We start from the raw sequence: 15396 nt of genomic DNA, 5'->3' as shown, positions 1-15396 counted from the left end.
GGAGCATGTGACTCTTGCTCTCAGGGTTGTGGGTTCGAGCTCCATGCTGGGTGTAGAGATCACTTAAAAAAATAAAATCTTAAAAAAATTTAAAAGTCTGCAAGAAATATCCAGACATTCATACTAGTGAAAATGAATGTTATCTAAATCAATATGGGAAAAAAGACAAATCTACCACATAGAATCCAAATAATTTATGTAGCTATTTCCCCTTAGTTAGATGGAGCATAAGGACTTACCCAACGAATAAAGTCTGCATATAGTGACTAGCTTCCAAAGAAGAGAGAATGGAATGGGGGAAAAATAACTTTAGAGCAGAGAAAGCTCATAAACACTATCTTGGACAGGTGGTCGAGATTAACACCATCAGTGATAAGTCATGTTGATAGCCCTAGATATGATACGATGAGAACAGCTCTTGATCTCTATTGTACTTCCCCTTAAGAAACTCATAACCACATTATAATCACAAGAATAACATCGGTCAAATCCCAATTCAGGGACATTCTACAAAAGTTCTGAGCTATATTCCTGCAAACGGTCAAGGTCATCAAAAGCAAGGAAAGGGAGCGCCTGAGTGGTCCAGTCATTTAGCCTGCCTTTGGCTCAGGTCATGATTCCAGGGTCCTGGGATCGAGCCCTGCATCGGGTTCCTTACTCCATGGGAAGCCTCCTTCTTCCTCTCCCACACCCCCTGCTTGTGTTCTCTCTCTTGCTTTCTCTCTCTCTGCCAAATTAAAAAAAAAAAAAAAGCAAGGGAAGTCTAAGAAAACTGTCAAGGCCAAGAGAAGCCTAAGGAGTTATGACAACTAAACACAATGTGGTTTCCTTGATGGGACCCTGAAACAGAGAAGGATATTAGGTAACAACTAAGGAAATTTGAGTAAGGCATAAACTTCAGTTAGTAATAATGTATCAATATTGTTTCTTTTCATTATAACAATTTATCATACTGATGTGGGATGTTAATGATAGGGGGAACTGAGTTCATGTATTTAGAAGTCACTGTACTGAGTTTGCAACTTTTTATAGTTACAAAAGCTACTAAAATCAAAAAGTTTATTCTTTAAGAATACTTGCAGACATTGCCTTATGTCCCCTAGATGGCAAAGTCTCCCTCAGTTGAGAGCCACTGCTCTAGGTCCTTGAATCCATTTGCTTTTTCATTATAGTGCTTTCAGCCTTTATATTTGACCAACTCCAGATTCTTCTTCATGCTGTCAGCAATTCTTGCGAGGCAAGGATTTTTCTTATGACTTCCAGATCACCTGACTCATCACCCACAGTTTCCAAAAATTTATTCCTCTCTAATTTTGTCCTGAAATTCATGACATGCCAATCAAAGTGGAGCTCATTGTCATTTCCCTCATGGGTAACAATATCTAATAAATCAGGTCTGTAAATTCTTGTACTTCATTAGTTTTTTTCTTTTTTATTATTTTCACAGTTTGAAAATCTTCATAGTGAAATGACTAATTTAAAAAGGACACTTGCTGGGGCACCTGGGTGGCTCAGTTAAGTGTCTGCTTTCAGCTCAGGTCATGAACTCAGGGTCCTGGGAACGAGCCCTGCATCAGGGTCTCTGCTCAGCTGAGAGTCTTCTTCTCCCTCTCCCTCTGCTTGCCACTCCCCTTGCTCTCTCTCTCTCTTTCTAATAAATAAATAAAATCTTAAAAAAATTAAAAGGGCTACTTGCACTTCTTCACCATTGCTGTAACTGTAGTCTGAAAGTGATATGTGTTCTTATTAAAGCTGCTTCACCTGGACTGCACAGGACTTCACCTGAGATTGCACCTATTTATGGAACAGATTTATGGAACAGAAGGCTTCAGCTTTGGATATGAAATAGAATTAATTTAAGCCAAGGGGGTCTGCCAAACTCAATGTAATCAATCACTTTCCATAGCATTTTGTGATAAAAGCCTACCTTAGTTAGCAGTTATTCAGCCATGAATAGTAATTAATTGCTGTCCTCTTCTGGTTCTAAAGATGAAGGAACAAAAGCCTTGGACTCAATATTGAAATTAAGCCTAAGAAAATGAAAAAGAGCAATAAGAAATAATGACAAAGGGAGTCACTGACTCTTTCAATGTTTAATTCTCTTTCTGAGATGGTGGTTTGTTTTATATCACCGTTTCCTTCCTCAGATATGCTCTTCTCCTTCCCACTCATGCCCTGATAGAAACAGAGTTTATGTCTTTATTATATGCGTAACAGAATCTTGGCTGGGGCAAAGCTGGTGCTAGAACTTCATCTGAAAGAGACCAGGTGATTGTTTCCCCACTCCCCTCCTTTACCTATTGGGTTAAGTCTATATGCAAGGAGATTTTGGAATTTGGGCTGAAGGAAGAGTAATAAGTTGGCTTTGGGGGGGGGGGCACACAGAAAAGAGAAAGATAAGGAAAGAACAGAGGGAAAGTAGAGTGTTGATGCTTTGGTTAGCTCTTTGGGTTTGAGGCCCAGTGAAAAGAGAGAACCAAAAGCTGAAGGCACTGTTTTCACCAAGGCCCATCTGTGATCCTGGGCTCAAATTATGCTGTTTCAAGCCAAAGTGACAAAATTTATATAAAATTGGGTGAGGAGCCTAGATTTCAATACCTCCAGGACTGGAAGCTCTGTGCTATTTGCACAAAGGGTGTCAGCAGTGGAGGCAATGATGAGGCGCCTTGATTAGTAGTCCCGACTGTAAGAATGGAAGTGATATTTTTACAGGCCCATGTGGTAGCCCCTCTCCACTGCCCTCCACCCCCCTGAGAATGATCAGAAATAACTGAAGCGTCTTTGGAATGGGGTTAAATTCCTCTGTGAGCAGGTGGGGCCTTGCAGCTGATGAAATTTGGAAAGTAGTGTTCATGTGATCTCATTTCACCAGCTGGAAATGTCTGGGATATTAGTATTACAGAATTCTTCTTTTCTGGGGCTTGATTCTAATAAAAACTAGGACTTCCTAAGCCTACCTCCATTATAGAAGAATCCTGCTCCAAGCCTAAGCCATAAGTTCTCTCCCAGATCTAAAGGAATCCTACTGCAGTTTCTTCTGAGCCCTTTGAGCTGCCTTATCTAACATCATAGTAACTGGCTATAGCTCTCATCCTCTGTAAATTCTCTAGAATTAGTCTTCCTGAGATAGTCTCCTTCAGAAGAATCATTTAGCTTTATCCACCTTGGTAAGCTCTAAATATCCTTTTATAAACACTTCCTGAAGGGAGCCACTTGCTTCTTTCAATGACCAGTGATTCTTTCTATGAATGTGTGTCTCATCTAACCATAACTTTACTGAAAACCTAGATTCTTGTAACTCAAATAAATATAACGTGATTTTGCTCTTTGTCTCATTTTTTATCTGTTTCTCATTTTTTAACATGCTCAACATGGAAAAGAAATATTCATACTCTCTGCATTGTGGCCGATACAGAAAAAATGTAAGTGAACATTAAGATTGCTAGACTATATTATTCCTGACAAAAGACCTAGCACAAATTTCCTGGATGCTAGCCATGTATCTTGTTGCTGATTCATATAAAATCCATTTAGGCTTTCATAATAATATGGTTGGTTATGTTGTAGATGTTAGAATCCTAACCATTCCCCTCTATCACTAAGGATTTGAAAGAAGTTTGTGTAGTAGGCTTATTTTTATTTTTCACAACCAAAACTAGCAACCTAATGAGGAATTTGGAAACTGATCTTTGGAGTAAGTTCTTAATCTGCTTCTCAATTACCATGTAATTCATCCAAGATCCAAATGCTCCTGTAGTCTGTGGGTATAAAATGGAAAATACTCACAAGATGACAAGCAAAGTGTCAAGAAAATAGGAAGAGTACTGAGGTCACATACCAGACTTTATCGCAAACATGATACAAAATATCCTGAGATATTCGTGGCAATAGATAAGCAAAAACTAATGACAAATCCTGCTATCTAGAGAAACCAGAAAACCAAAATTATAAATTGATGTCTCAGAAGATTAAGTAAGCAGAAATAGTGGTAAAGCGACATCATTCTTTAGATTAATCCAGAGGTCTTCAGAATTAGGGCTAGGGTTTCTTCAGTAATGATAGCATCATCATCTTTAAGTCAGATGAAACACCAGGATCGCCTCCCCCCCCCAATAAAAAGAGGTCTTAGAATGAAGCTAAGTGGAATTATACTTAACCCAATGTACATTCCAACAGTTTCTATATGGCAAGCACAAGTTGGGTTACTATAAACAGGCAGTCCCTCTCCACAAGAAAATGCTGTAAAGTTAGAGCAAAACAAATCTCTGAGGATCTTCCCATTACTATAGAATTGCAGACATCCCTAGCATTAGGCATGCCAACATGGAAAACAACAATCAAGCAAGTCATCGATGAGCAGAAGATGCTGAGTGCCTTCCACAGTATGAGTGCTGAGGAGGGTGTCAAAGAGACATAATATCTGATCTCTGGTTGCAGCGACAAGACTTGAATACATAAATCAGAGGAAGCCATAAAACCAAACAGATGGGTTAAATGCAACAGTGCTGACTAGAAGTGTCAGAACAAGTCCAAAAAGGCCAGAGTGGAGAGTTTTGAGGAGACGTCTGGATTTGAGCTGGGCAGACATTGAAGGAAAGGCTAGGTTGTAAGAGCCAATATGAGTGAGGGCAAAAACTGAAAATGAACATGGCGCATCAAGGAGAGTCTGGAGACTGGCCTGACGGGAACAGAAGATTCACGTTGGGGAAGAGTTGGAAGGCAGTTCGGGAAAGACAGAATGCAAAGTGGAATAGACCTATCAAGCTAGAAACTGAATCGCTACAGAAATGGCAGCTAGAGCGCCTGACACCCAAGAATTTAGAGAGGACTGCTTCACTTACGCGACTCTTTTGTCATCCTTCCACACATGGAGAACTCTGCCAACTGTGTCATCTTCTAAGGGTACATAATGAGGTGAGGATGATGCAGATATGGAGCAAAGGAAACATAAAAAGGAATGGCCCAGGGTGTCATCCCTGCCTTCTGGAATTGAACCATTATTGTCCCATCCATTACAGTGGAAGTCATTTTCATACAGAAAACTCAACCTTTGCCTGGGGACAATAATAGCTATTTGATCAATTGTACAGTTAATACCAATGAAGTGCCTATCTCTCTAGCCTGCCAGTATTTCAGTAAGCAATTCACTTTAATGCAAAACAGATTGTTTTCATTTGTTTTTAAATTGTTTTTATCTAAACACAGCAGAGATAATATCTACATTGAAAGGTGGCTTTAAAAACACAGCAGGCACTTCTGGTTTCCGGTCTAGCCGGTAAAGAACTTAGAAGTCTCTACTCCATCCTATAAGAAAGTAAAAAGCTGAACAAACTGAAAAACTCACAACTCTTCTTAAATCCACAAAAGCAGTGAGATCTTGAAGCAAAATGCTGCCCCTCAAAATTGGAGAGACAAATGGGCAGAAACGGAGAATCACAACTTACCTAAGCAGATATGCAAAGCAGAAATCTCCACAGGAACCAGTACTGGGGTAGGAAGACCTGATTATAATTGATGAGTTACTGGAGGCTTAGTGTGTAGACAAGTATGACAGTGAAAAAATCCAGAGCGGACCCTACACTTTTATGAGTCTTACCTCCTGGAGCTCTGTCAGGTTCTTAAAGTGAAGAAAAGCCCCTCAGGCTTCCAGTAAGGGGAAGGTAAATGAACTATTTCTAAATAGGCTAGAGCATTCTGTTCTTAACAAGGCCTGCCCTTTAGAGAATATATTTTACCAGAGCCTAACCTATTGGGGTTTTACCGGAACCTAACTGACTTGGGAGAAAGGAAATATTCCATTTTAGTTTGCTCTAGCCTTCCATGTAGGGGGAAAGGGAATACCCAAGTTCCAGCACCCCACCCTAACCTAGCCATCCTGTCATAACTAAGATGAGGGAAAAGGACTGGGAAACACTGGTAAAATTTATGGTCCATTGGCACAGGCTCATTAAAAGACTGAAACCTAATCATCAGACTATAAAATGCCTCACCTGCCCCCACACCTTACCAGCATATCACTAAAGTCCTATTTACTGGAAATCTTTTCATTCGGTACATTATGTTTGGATTTCAACAAAAAATTATGAGACCTGCTAAATGGCAAAAATATAGTTTGAAGAGACAAAATAAGCATCAGAATCAGACTCATATATTGTAGGGATGTAATTATCAGATTATTAATTTAAAACAACTATAATTAATGTGCAAGACACTCTAATGAAAAAGTCAACAACATGAAGGAGCAGACAAATAATGTTGGGCAGAGAGATGGAAATTCTAAAAAGAATAAAAAAGAAATTCTAGATATCAAAAACACTGTAACAGAAATGAAGATTGCCTTTGATGGGCTCATCAGTAGACTGGACATGGCTGAGGAGGGAATCTCTGAGCTTGACGACATGGCAATAGAAAGCTACAAAACTATAAAGCAAAATAAACCCAAAGCAAGCATAAGGAAGAAAACAATAAAAATTAAAGCAGATGTCAATGAAACTGAAAACAGGAAATCAATAAAGAAAATCAATAATACCAAAAGTTATTTTTTTTTAAAAGATCCATAAAATCAGTAAGTCTCTTGCTAGGCAAACTAAGAAAAAAATAGAAATGACACACACCACTAATATTTAAAATGAAATGAGGGAATCATTACAGATCCTATGGACAGTAAAAGGGTACTAAAGGAATAGTATGAACAACACCATGCCCATAGATTTCATAACCTGGGCAAAATGAACCGATTCCTTGAAAGATACAATCTGCTAGAACTGACACAAGAAAAATTCACAATCTGAATAGGCCTATATCTATTTTAAAAATTAAACCAATAATTAATAACCTTCTAAAACAACAAACATCAGGGCCAGATAGATTCACTGATGAATTCTACCAAGCATTTAGGGAAAAAATTACATTAATGCTCTATAATCTCAGAAGATAGAAACAGAGAGAATATTCCCTAACTCATTGTATGAGGCCAGCATTACCATAATACCAAAGCAAGGCAGAGATATTATTAGAAAAGAGAACTACACAGATCAATATCTCTAAGGAGCGTATAAGCAAAAATCCTTAAAAAAACATTGACATATTGAATCCGACAATGTATAAAAAGAATTCTACACCATCACCAAGTGGTGTTTATTCCAGATATACAAAGCTGGTTCAACACTTGAAAATAAATGAATGTAGTTTATCACATTGATAGACTACATGCTCATATCAACAGATACCCAAAAAACACATGATAAAATCCAATATTGATTCATGGTAAAACAATAACAACAACAACTCTCAGCAAACCAGGAATAGAGAGGAATTTCCTCAACTTGATAAAGAACATCTGGAAAAACCCTCCATCTAACCTCATACTTAATAGTGAGAAATTTGCAGCTTTCCCACTAAGATTCAGGAGTAAGGCAAGGATGTCCACTCTTACCACTCCTTTTCAGCATCATATTGGAAGTCCTAACTAATGTGTTAAAAAAAGTAAGTAAAATGTATACTGATTGTCTTTCTTTGAAGTCTTTCTTTGAAGACTGTCTTTCTTTGAAGATGATATGATTGTCTATGTAGAAAATCTGAGCTGACAGTCAAAAGAAAACCCTCCTGGAACTCATAAGCAATTATCCTGCAACTAATAAGATTGCAGGATACTAGATTAATATACAAAAGTCAATCGCTTTCCTATATACAAACAATGAACAGAGGGAAAGTAAAATTAAAAACATAACACTTTACATTAGCACCAAAAAAAAAATGAAATACTTAGGTTTAAATCTAATCAAATCTATACAAAATCTATTTGAGGAAAATTACAAAACTGATAAAAGAAATCAAGGAAGAACAAACAAATGGAGCTATTCCATATTCATGGATAGGAAGACTCAATATTGTCAAAATTTCAGTTCTTCCCAAATTGATCCATAGATTCAACACAATACCAATCAAAATCCCAACGAGCTCTTTTGTGGCTATCAATAAACTGATTCTAAAGTTTATAAGAGAAGGCAAAAGACCCAAATAGCCAACACAATATTAAGGAATAACAAAGTTGAAGAACGGCTACTACCAAACTCAAGACTTACTTTAAAGTTACAGAGATCTAGACAGTATACTGTTGATGAAAGAAGACACAAATCAATCAGTAAAACTAAACAAACCCAGAAATAGATCCACAAAAATACGGTCAACTGATCTTTGACAAAGAAGGCATGGCAATAAAATGGAGCAAAGATAATCTTTTCAACAAATGGTGCTGGGTCTATTGGATATCCATATACTACAACAACAATGATCTTCTTCTATTTCCACAAAAATTAACTGAAAATGGATCACAGACCTTGATATAAAATGAAAAATTATAAAACTCCTAGAAGATAACATAGGGGAAAACCTAGAGGCCTGGGTATAGTGATGATTTTTTAGCCACAATATCAAAGTCAAAATCCAGAAAATAAATAATTGATAAGTTGGACTTCATTAAAATGAAAAGCTTCGGTCTGTGAAAGACAATGTCAAGAGAAGACAATGTCAAGCTACAGGTCAGGAGAAAATATTTGAAAAAAAAAAAGGACCCTATCTGATAAAGAACTGTTCAGAACATACAAAGAACACTTATAATTTACCAATATGAAAATGAACAACTCAATTTTTAAAAAATGGACAAAAGATATGAACAGACACCTCACCAAAGAAGATATAAGATGGCAAATAAGCATATGAAAAGATGCTCCAGGGCACCTACGTGGCTCAGCTGGAAGAGAATGCAACTCTTGATCTCAAGGGTCATGAGTTTGAGTCCCACATTGGGTGTAGAGATTACTAAAGAAAAAAAAATGGCTCCATGTCATGTATTATTAAGGAAATGAAAGTTAAAACAATAATGAGATACCAGGCACACCTATGAGAATGACTAAAATTCACAACCCTGATAACACCAAATGCTGGTGAGTATGTGGAGCAATAGGAATTCTCATTTATTGCCGGTGGGAATGCAAAATGATATAGCCATGAGATCAAGCCCCAGGTCCAGCTCCACAGTCAACATGGAGTCCACTTGTGACTTTTTCTCCTTCTCCTTCTGCCCCTCTTCACTCTCTAAAATAAATAAACAAATCTTTTTTAAAAAGAACAAATTAGAAGGGACCCTAAATGTGGGTAGATTAGGAGTTATTGGGGGTAGTCTAGGAAAGAGGAGATAGACAGAAGGATGGTGCTAATGGAGATGGAAAAAAGTGGATGGAGTCTGGAGATTTTTAGGGGTTAAAATGAGAAAATTTGACCTAAACAAACCAAGTTTCAGAGTTGAGAAGGAACAGGGTGTATCAAAATATCCCTAAATACAACTGGACGGAATGATAAGGCAATCCACAGAGAGAGGGAAGGCTAGAAGACCAGGTTTGGGGAGCAAGTTGCATTTGAGTGACCTTTGGGACACCCTAGAGGAGAGGTCTAGTAAACATTTGGATACATTGATCCGAAGGTCAGGTGAGAGGTCTGAGCTGGACATTGACACTGGGGAGCTCATGGAAGCTGTAGATGTGAGTGAGCTTGCCCAGGAAGAGAATAGAGTGAGTGAGATGGGAGGCAGCTGAGGACTGAGTCTCAGGAAAAGTCAACATTTATAATGAACAAAGTTGCTGGGACAACATGTGAATTCTCTGTCTACTTCCAGAATTCAGAAATCCCAATTTCTTTCTTCTGCTTTGCCATTTCATTACTTGATAACATCCAAAAAATAACCCCCCCACCTTTAAATCAACATTTCATTTGTTGAAGGAGATTAGGCCATTTTTTTTTGTGAGGGAACATGTTTACTTTTTTGACAAATGTCATTAGGAAGATGCTAGTAAATATATTGTTCAATTGAGAACACGATAGCAGAAGTTTAACTTGGTGGAGTATTGAGCCTTATTCATAGACACGTGGGCCTCAAAGGGAGCCGCTGTGCTCTTTCAGAGTGGTTTCTGTGAGGGCGGGAAGTGGACAACCACTGTATTATTGTGAACTTTGAGGTGGCCAGTTCCTACATGCCCAGCCATTTTCTGAGAGTAGAGCTAGACTTTCAAAATACATCAGCTTCTTGTCAATGACTGCTCCAAGAGAGAGACAGAGAAAGACTGAAAGAGAGAGAAAGCAAGGCCTACCCCCCAGACCTTACTCAGTACATATTTTTATGCCCCTGAGAACTAGAAGGGAGGAATGAGCTAATAACTTAGTTGATTTAACATTCTGACCTCTGAGTCAAGAAGTTACTCAATAATCTTTACCCTCCCCAAAAAGTAAATAAAAAATCCTTACAGTGGGCAATGAGGGGGTGGTGTATTCAGGGTCAGGATTTCGTGGCTCTGATACTGACTCATATGCTGGATGATTGCTGGGTAAACTATATCAATTCCCTCCATTTCTGGATCAGTAATAACTCCTGTTTCTCCTATCTCTTGGGGTTGTTATTAGAGTCTGACGAAATCACACATCTGAAAACATTTTGAAAATGTCAGACATTATCATGCCAATAAGTAAGCCATCAACCCTGAGAGCTAGTCCTTGAATAAGATACAGCTTTGCTACAACATCCATTGTATCAGCCTGTTCTGTTTTATGTCCAAATCCTGTTTCTTTTGAAAAAAGGGATTCTGAGCTATGAGCTATTGAGATAGATGCTAGCTGCTTCTACCACCACAACCAAATATCAAATATTTAAATGAAACATTGTTACATTAATCAAAATTCCAGCGTATACATGGAAACTCTAAAACAAAGAAACGTAAAATGAAGGTTAGTTTTTATCATCATTTGAGTTCAAAAGCCTTGACTTAGCCTACTAGACCTTACCTTATCACCTTCTTACCTATCTTTGTGACTTCATCTTGTACCACTTTACACTTCCCTCTCTCTGTTTTAGCCCTTGAGCAAAGGCCTCCTTGCCATTCCTTGAATAACCCAAACACTATCTTGCCCCAAGGCCTTTGCATTGCTATTACTCAGAATGCCATTCCCTTTGACACGCCTCATTTCATTCAGGTGTCAGTGGATGGGGAGGCCTTCCCAACTACCCTATTTAACTGGCCGAATCACCCTTCCTACAGCAGCGCATAACCTTATCACCTACCACCCATGTCTTTCCTTTTCCTTCTTCTCAACTTGCTTTACTATGCTTCATGACACTTATAACCACCAGATGTCCTATATTTGCTTTTCTGTTTTTCTCCCAACAAAGTGTAAGCTCAATGAGAGTAGGGGATTCTTGTCTGATTTGTTCCACCTTTGTATCCTTAGTGCTTAGAACACAGCCTGAAATATAGTAGGCACACAACAGATAGTGTTGAATGAAAGAATGAGAAAAACATATTCCTACTGCTGCTCCTCTGGCTGGCAAAATCCTTTGTAATGCAGCACCTCACAATCATGAGCTCAAAGAATTAGAATGAGATGTTAAGCAGCAAGATATTTCTGTGAGCACAATCTTTTAGCTGATTTTGCAAAAATATAGGGAGGAACATCAATATCGCACATGTTACGTTATTTGGACCGTAAAGTCACCAACAGAACAATCAGACTGACATTGAAACAGTCATAGTTCATTGTAACACAAATCAGGGAAGGAATGTGCCCTGCCAAATGGTGCAGTTATCACAGAAGGCAGAAGAAAACTTTGTGCACAAACTAAAGGACAGTATGTCCTATCAGTTTGTGGGGCGAATCTCAATGTTGTTGGAACTTCAGCATCTGTCCTTTAAAGGATCCTGTATCTGGGATCATAGGACCACTTCACGAAAGGAGGGGATGGTTTGTCAGTGTACATTACAGAACTACCCAGTGCTCATAAGAGCGAGAAATAGGAAGAAAAAAAAACGAGAGCTATGCATTGTGGAGGTAGTCATGGCAGAACTGTGTTCTGGTTTTTTTTAAGATTTTATTTATTTATTTGTCAGAGAGAGTGAACACAGGCAGACAGAGTGGCAGGCAGAGACAGAGGGAGAAGCAGGCTCCCTGCCGAGGAGGGAGCCCGATGTGGGACTCGATCCTAGGACACTGGGATCATGACCTGAGCCGAAGGCAGCCGCTTAACCAACTGAGCCACCCAGGCGTCCCTGGCAGAGCTGTTTTGAAGAAATCTGTTAAATCATATCAGAAAACTGAATGAAATAGGTTAGAATTTGCAGTCACATCTTACCTAGTGAAATGTGTTCTTTTTTTTAATTGAGGTGTAATTAACATATAACATTATGTTAGTTTCAGGTCCACAACAGAATGATCCAATGTTTGTATATATTGCAAAACGATCACCATAATAAGTCTAGTTAACATCTGTTACCATACATAGCTGCAAAAATTTTCCTTCTGATGAAAACTTATAAAGTTTACTCTCTCAACAACTTTCAAATATGCAATACAGTATTATTTACTATAGTCATCAAGCTATATATTACATCACCATGACTTATTTATAACTGAACATGCATAAATTTTGACCCCCTCCACCCATTTCTCTTACCACTCCCCAATGCCAGTTGGGAACCACCAATTTATTTTTTGTATCTATGTTCTCTTTATTTTAAAATTTTATAGAGTTGACTTACAGATTCAGTACTGTAATTACTGCTTGCTTCTATTTTCCATTTTGTTTACAATAAGGAACTAATATCTCTACTTTCTCTCACATGCTCAGAGGTAGCCAGATCCCTTAGCAGTGACTCCAGTACTTGAAACTATATCCCCATTCATTGACAATGACCTAGGATGGTGTGAAACTCCTGGTAGAAAATTCTTTGTCTTCATCCTCTTCCTCTTCAATGTCATTTCATGTCCAACAACAATAGAAGCATTTATTAATTGAATTTTATGTGCCTGGTACTCTGCCAAGCATTGGGATTTCAAAAGCCTTTCCATGTCTTGCCTTCAAAACTCAAAATTATAAGTTGTCCCACTTGGAAACAACAGCACAAAACTGTCTTCATATTTAGAAATCATAAACAGTGTGGCTTTTGGGGAATGAAGGACTCAGACAAGCAGGATGGTAGAGTAGTTAAAAGCACAGGTCTTGTCTGAAGTCAGAGTCCTCCAAATCCTATTCTAGCTCAGGTACTTCCCAAACCTGTGTGACATAGACATGCTGTGCAACCTCTCTGGGCCTTACTGTCCTCATCTGTAAAGCAGGGATCATCATCATCATCATGCAGGGTGCTTAGAACTGAGTCTGGTTCATTGAAAGCATTCAATAAATATTAGCTGTTATTCTGCAAAAAACTCAATTTCTGCAAAAAACTCATTTTTCATCAGAAGGAAAAATTTTTGCAGACTTTCTAAGAGGCAACTCTGGCTACAAATCAAAGAATATTTTCTTTTGTGAAGATTAGCAAAACTATCAGTTGCTTGATAACCTTTTGTGTCAAGCCCTCATGCACAGTGGTCATTATAAATGTGTAACTAGGAAATCCAGCAATATATGAAAAGTTAGATTCAGATACAGGGCTTTTAAAAAAAAAAAAAGAAAGCATATACATTGCTGTGAAACAAAGGGGTTGGCAAAATTTCTCTGTAGAGGGGCAGATAGGAGATATTTTAGGCTTCACAGGACAGATAGTTTCTATTGCAACTACTCAACTCTGCTACTGTGAGACATTTACATATTTATAGGCAGTATGTCAATGAATGGGCATAACTCCGTTCCAATAAAACTTTATTTACAAAAACAACCTGTGAGGGGTCCCTGACGGCACAGCAGTTGATTGGGCATCTGACTCTTGGTTTTGGCTCAGGTTGTGATCTCAGGGTTGTGGGATCAATCCCCACTTGGGGTCCCATGCTGGGTGTGGAGCCTGCTTAAGATGCTCTCTCTCTCTCAATCTACTCCCTTTCAAGCCCCCACCACATCTCAGTGCTGAGTCTGCTTGGGACTCTAGCTCCCTCTCCTTCTGCCCCTCCTCTCTCTCTCTTTCTCTATCTCAAATAAATAAATAGATCTTTTAAAAAAACAGCCTGTGGTCCAGATTTGGCTCAATGGGTCATAGATTGCCCACCCCTGCTCTGAAAAATTGTCCTAGCTTATGAGGATTCTAATGGCCACTACAGCTGAGTAACCACAGAAATCATATAAACTGGGAGGAGAATAAAGGGAATGAAAGGAATCGAATAGGAAGATAAACAATGGCTTCTCCAAAGTCCTTCCAGCATCCTAAATGGTAGTAGACACCTTATATGACCAGGGAACAGTGTGCTTCATTCATTCTTTCCTTCACTTAACACCTACGGGTATAAACTTACCATGCCCCAGGCACTGTGTTGTGATGTATAATGCTGGGTGAAAACAGACCTAGTCTCTACCTTCATATAACTTAAAAATCCAGCCAGGTAGGGATAGGGAGCAACATCAAATGAACACACAAAAAAGTGGAAACCCACATCTTGGCTAGGTTGTGTCTAAGTTTATAAGAGAAGGGTTGCTCTAATTGTGGAGCTCAAGGTAGGCTTTCCTGAGGAGCCTAAACCTAAAACTTAGGCTGATATCTGACAAATGAGTAGTAATTAAGGAATAGGGTGGAAGACCATTCCAAGCAAAGGGACCAAACATGGGCTCTATGACAGCAGAAAGTACAGCGCATTCAAGTGATGAAAATAAGGTCACAATGACTTGAGTCCAGAGGTCCAGATGGAGTATGGTGGGACATGAGGCTGGGAAGGAAAGTAGAGGTCAGACTATGCAAGATCATGTAGTAGCAATCAATTATTCATTTATTCAGCAAATATTTACTTAATAATACTCTATGTCAGACTCTGTGGGTACTGTGGCAAATGAGAAAGGCAGATGTTAAACAAACATGCAGATAAATCTATAATTACAAAGCTCTGCTTCTGGAAGCTCTATGCTCTGAAACCCTGTTTAGTGGTGTGATATATTTTTAGAAATTACCGGGCCTGTTTCCCAGGATGTAGTCCCAGTTTAACCAAGTGCCCTGCTTAGAGTTGCATGTACATATATTACTCTACCTATTACTTTTTGGAATCACAGGTGAGTTTGATATGTCATCCCCCATGCTTCACATGACTTTCATGTTAATAAGGAGCCACAGAAGGCCTCTTTTTGGGGAGTCATGAGCTTCCAGACAGATGTGACCCCCACCCTGTGATGTTCATTTGGACAAGTCTTTATGACTTGTCATTGAGGATGGTATCATGGACAAGACTATGAGAGTAGACCCTTTCTGAATATTTGACCTATGGATTCAATTGTTTCAATTGGAGCTCTTTTTTTTTTTTTAATTTGTTGCATGCTTCTCTTACATATCTATTCCAATGGTCAACCCAGTCAATGTATTCTAGGTTACATTTTGAACCCTTAGAAGAAACAGAAACCCTTCTGTTCTAGGGAACTGCAAGGTTTTTGGTATTGATGAC

General features: G+C 38.7%; 1 protein-coding gene across 1 annotated transcript in view; it reads right to left on the bottom strand.

Annotated features, from left to right (window-relative positions):
- ACSL4 (acyl-CoA synthetase long chain family member 4) overlaps positions 1-15396 on the bottom strand; it is a 112393-nt gene that overhangs the window by 95369 nt on the left and 1628 nt on the right. Inside the window, exon 2 of the mRNA XM_013064832.2 lies at positions 1928-2030. The gene's annotated coding sequence lies outside the window, so the exon portion shown is untranslated. The remainder of the gene's footprint in view (positions 1-1927; positions 2031-15396) is intronic.

Source organism: Mustela putorius, unplaced genomic scaffold, assembly GCF_011764305.1.
Source record: "Mustela putorius furo isolate JIRA1106 unplaced genomic scaffold, ASM1176430v1.1 tig00003901_pilon_pilon_pilon, whole genome shotgun sequence".
Classification (NCBI taxonomy): Eukaryota; Metazoa; Chordata; class Mammalia; order Carnivora; family Mustelidae; genus Mustela; species Mustela putorius.
The sequence above is the reverse complement of the archived record's forward strand: the minus strand, read 5'-3'. Positions and strand labels throughout refer to the sequence as shown.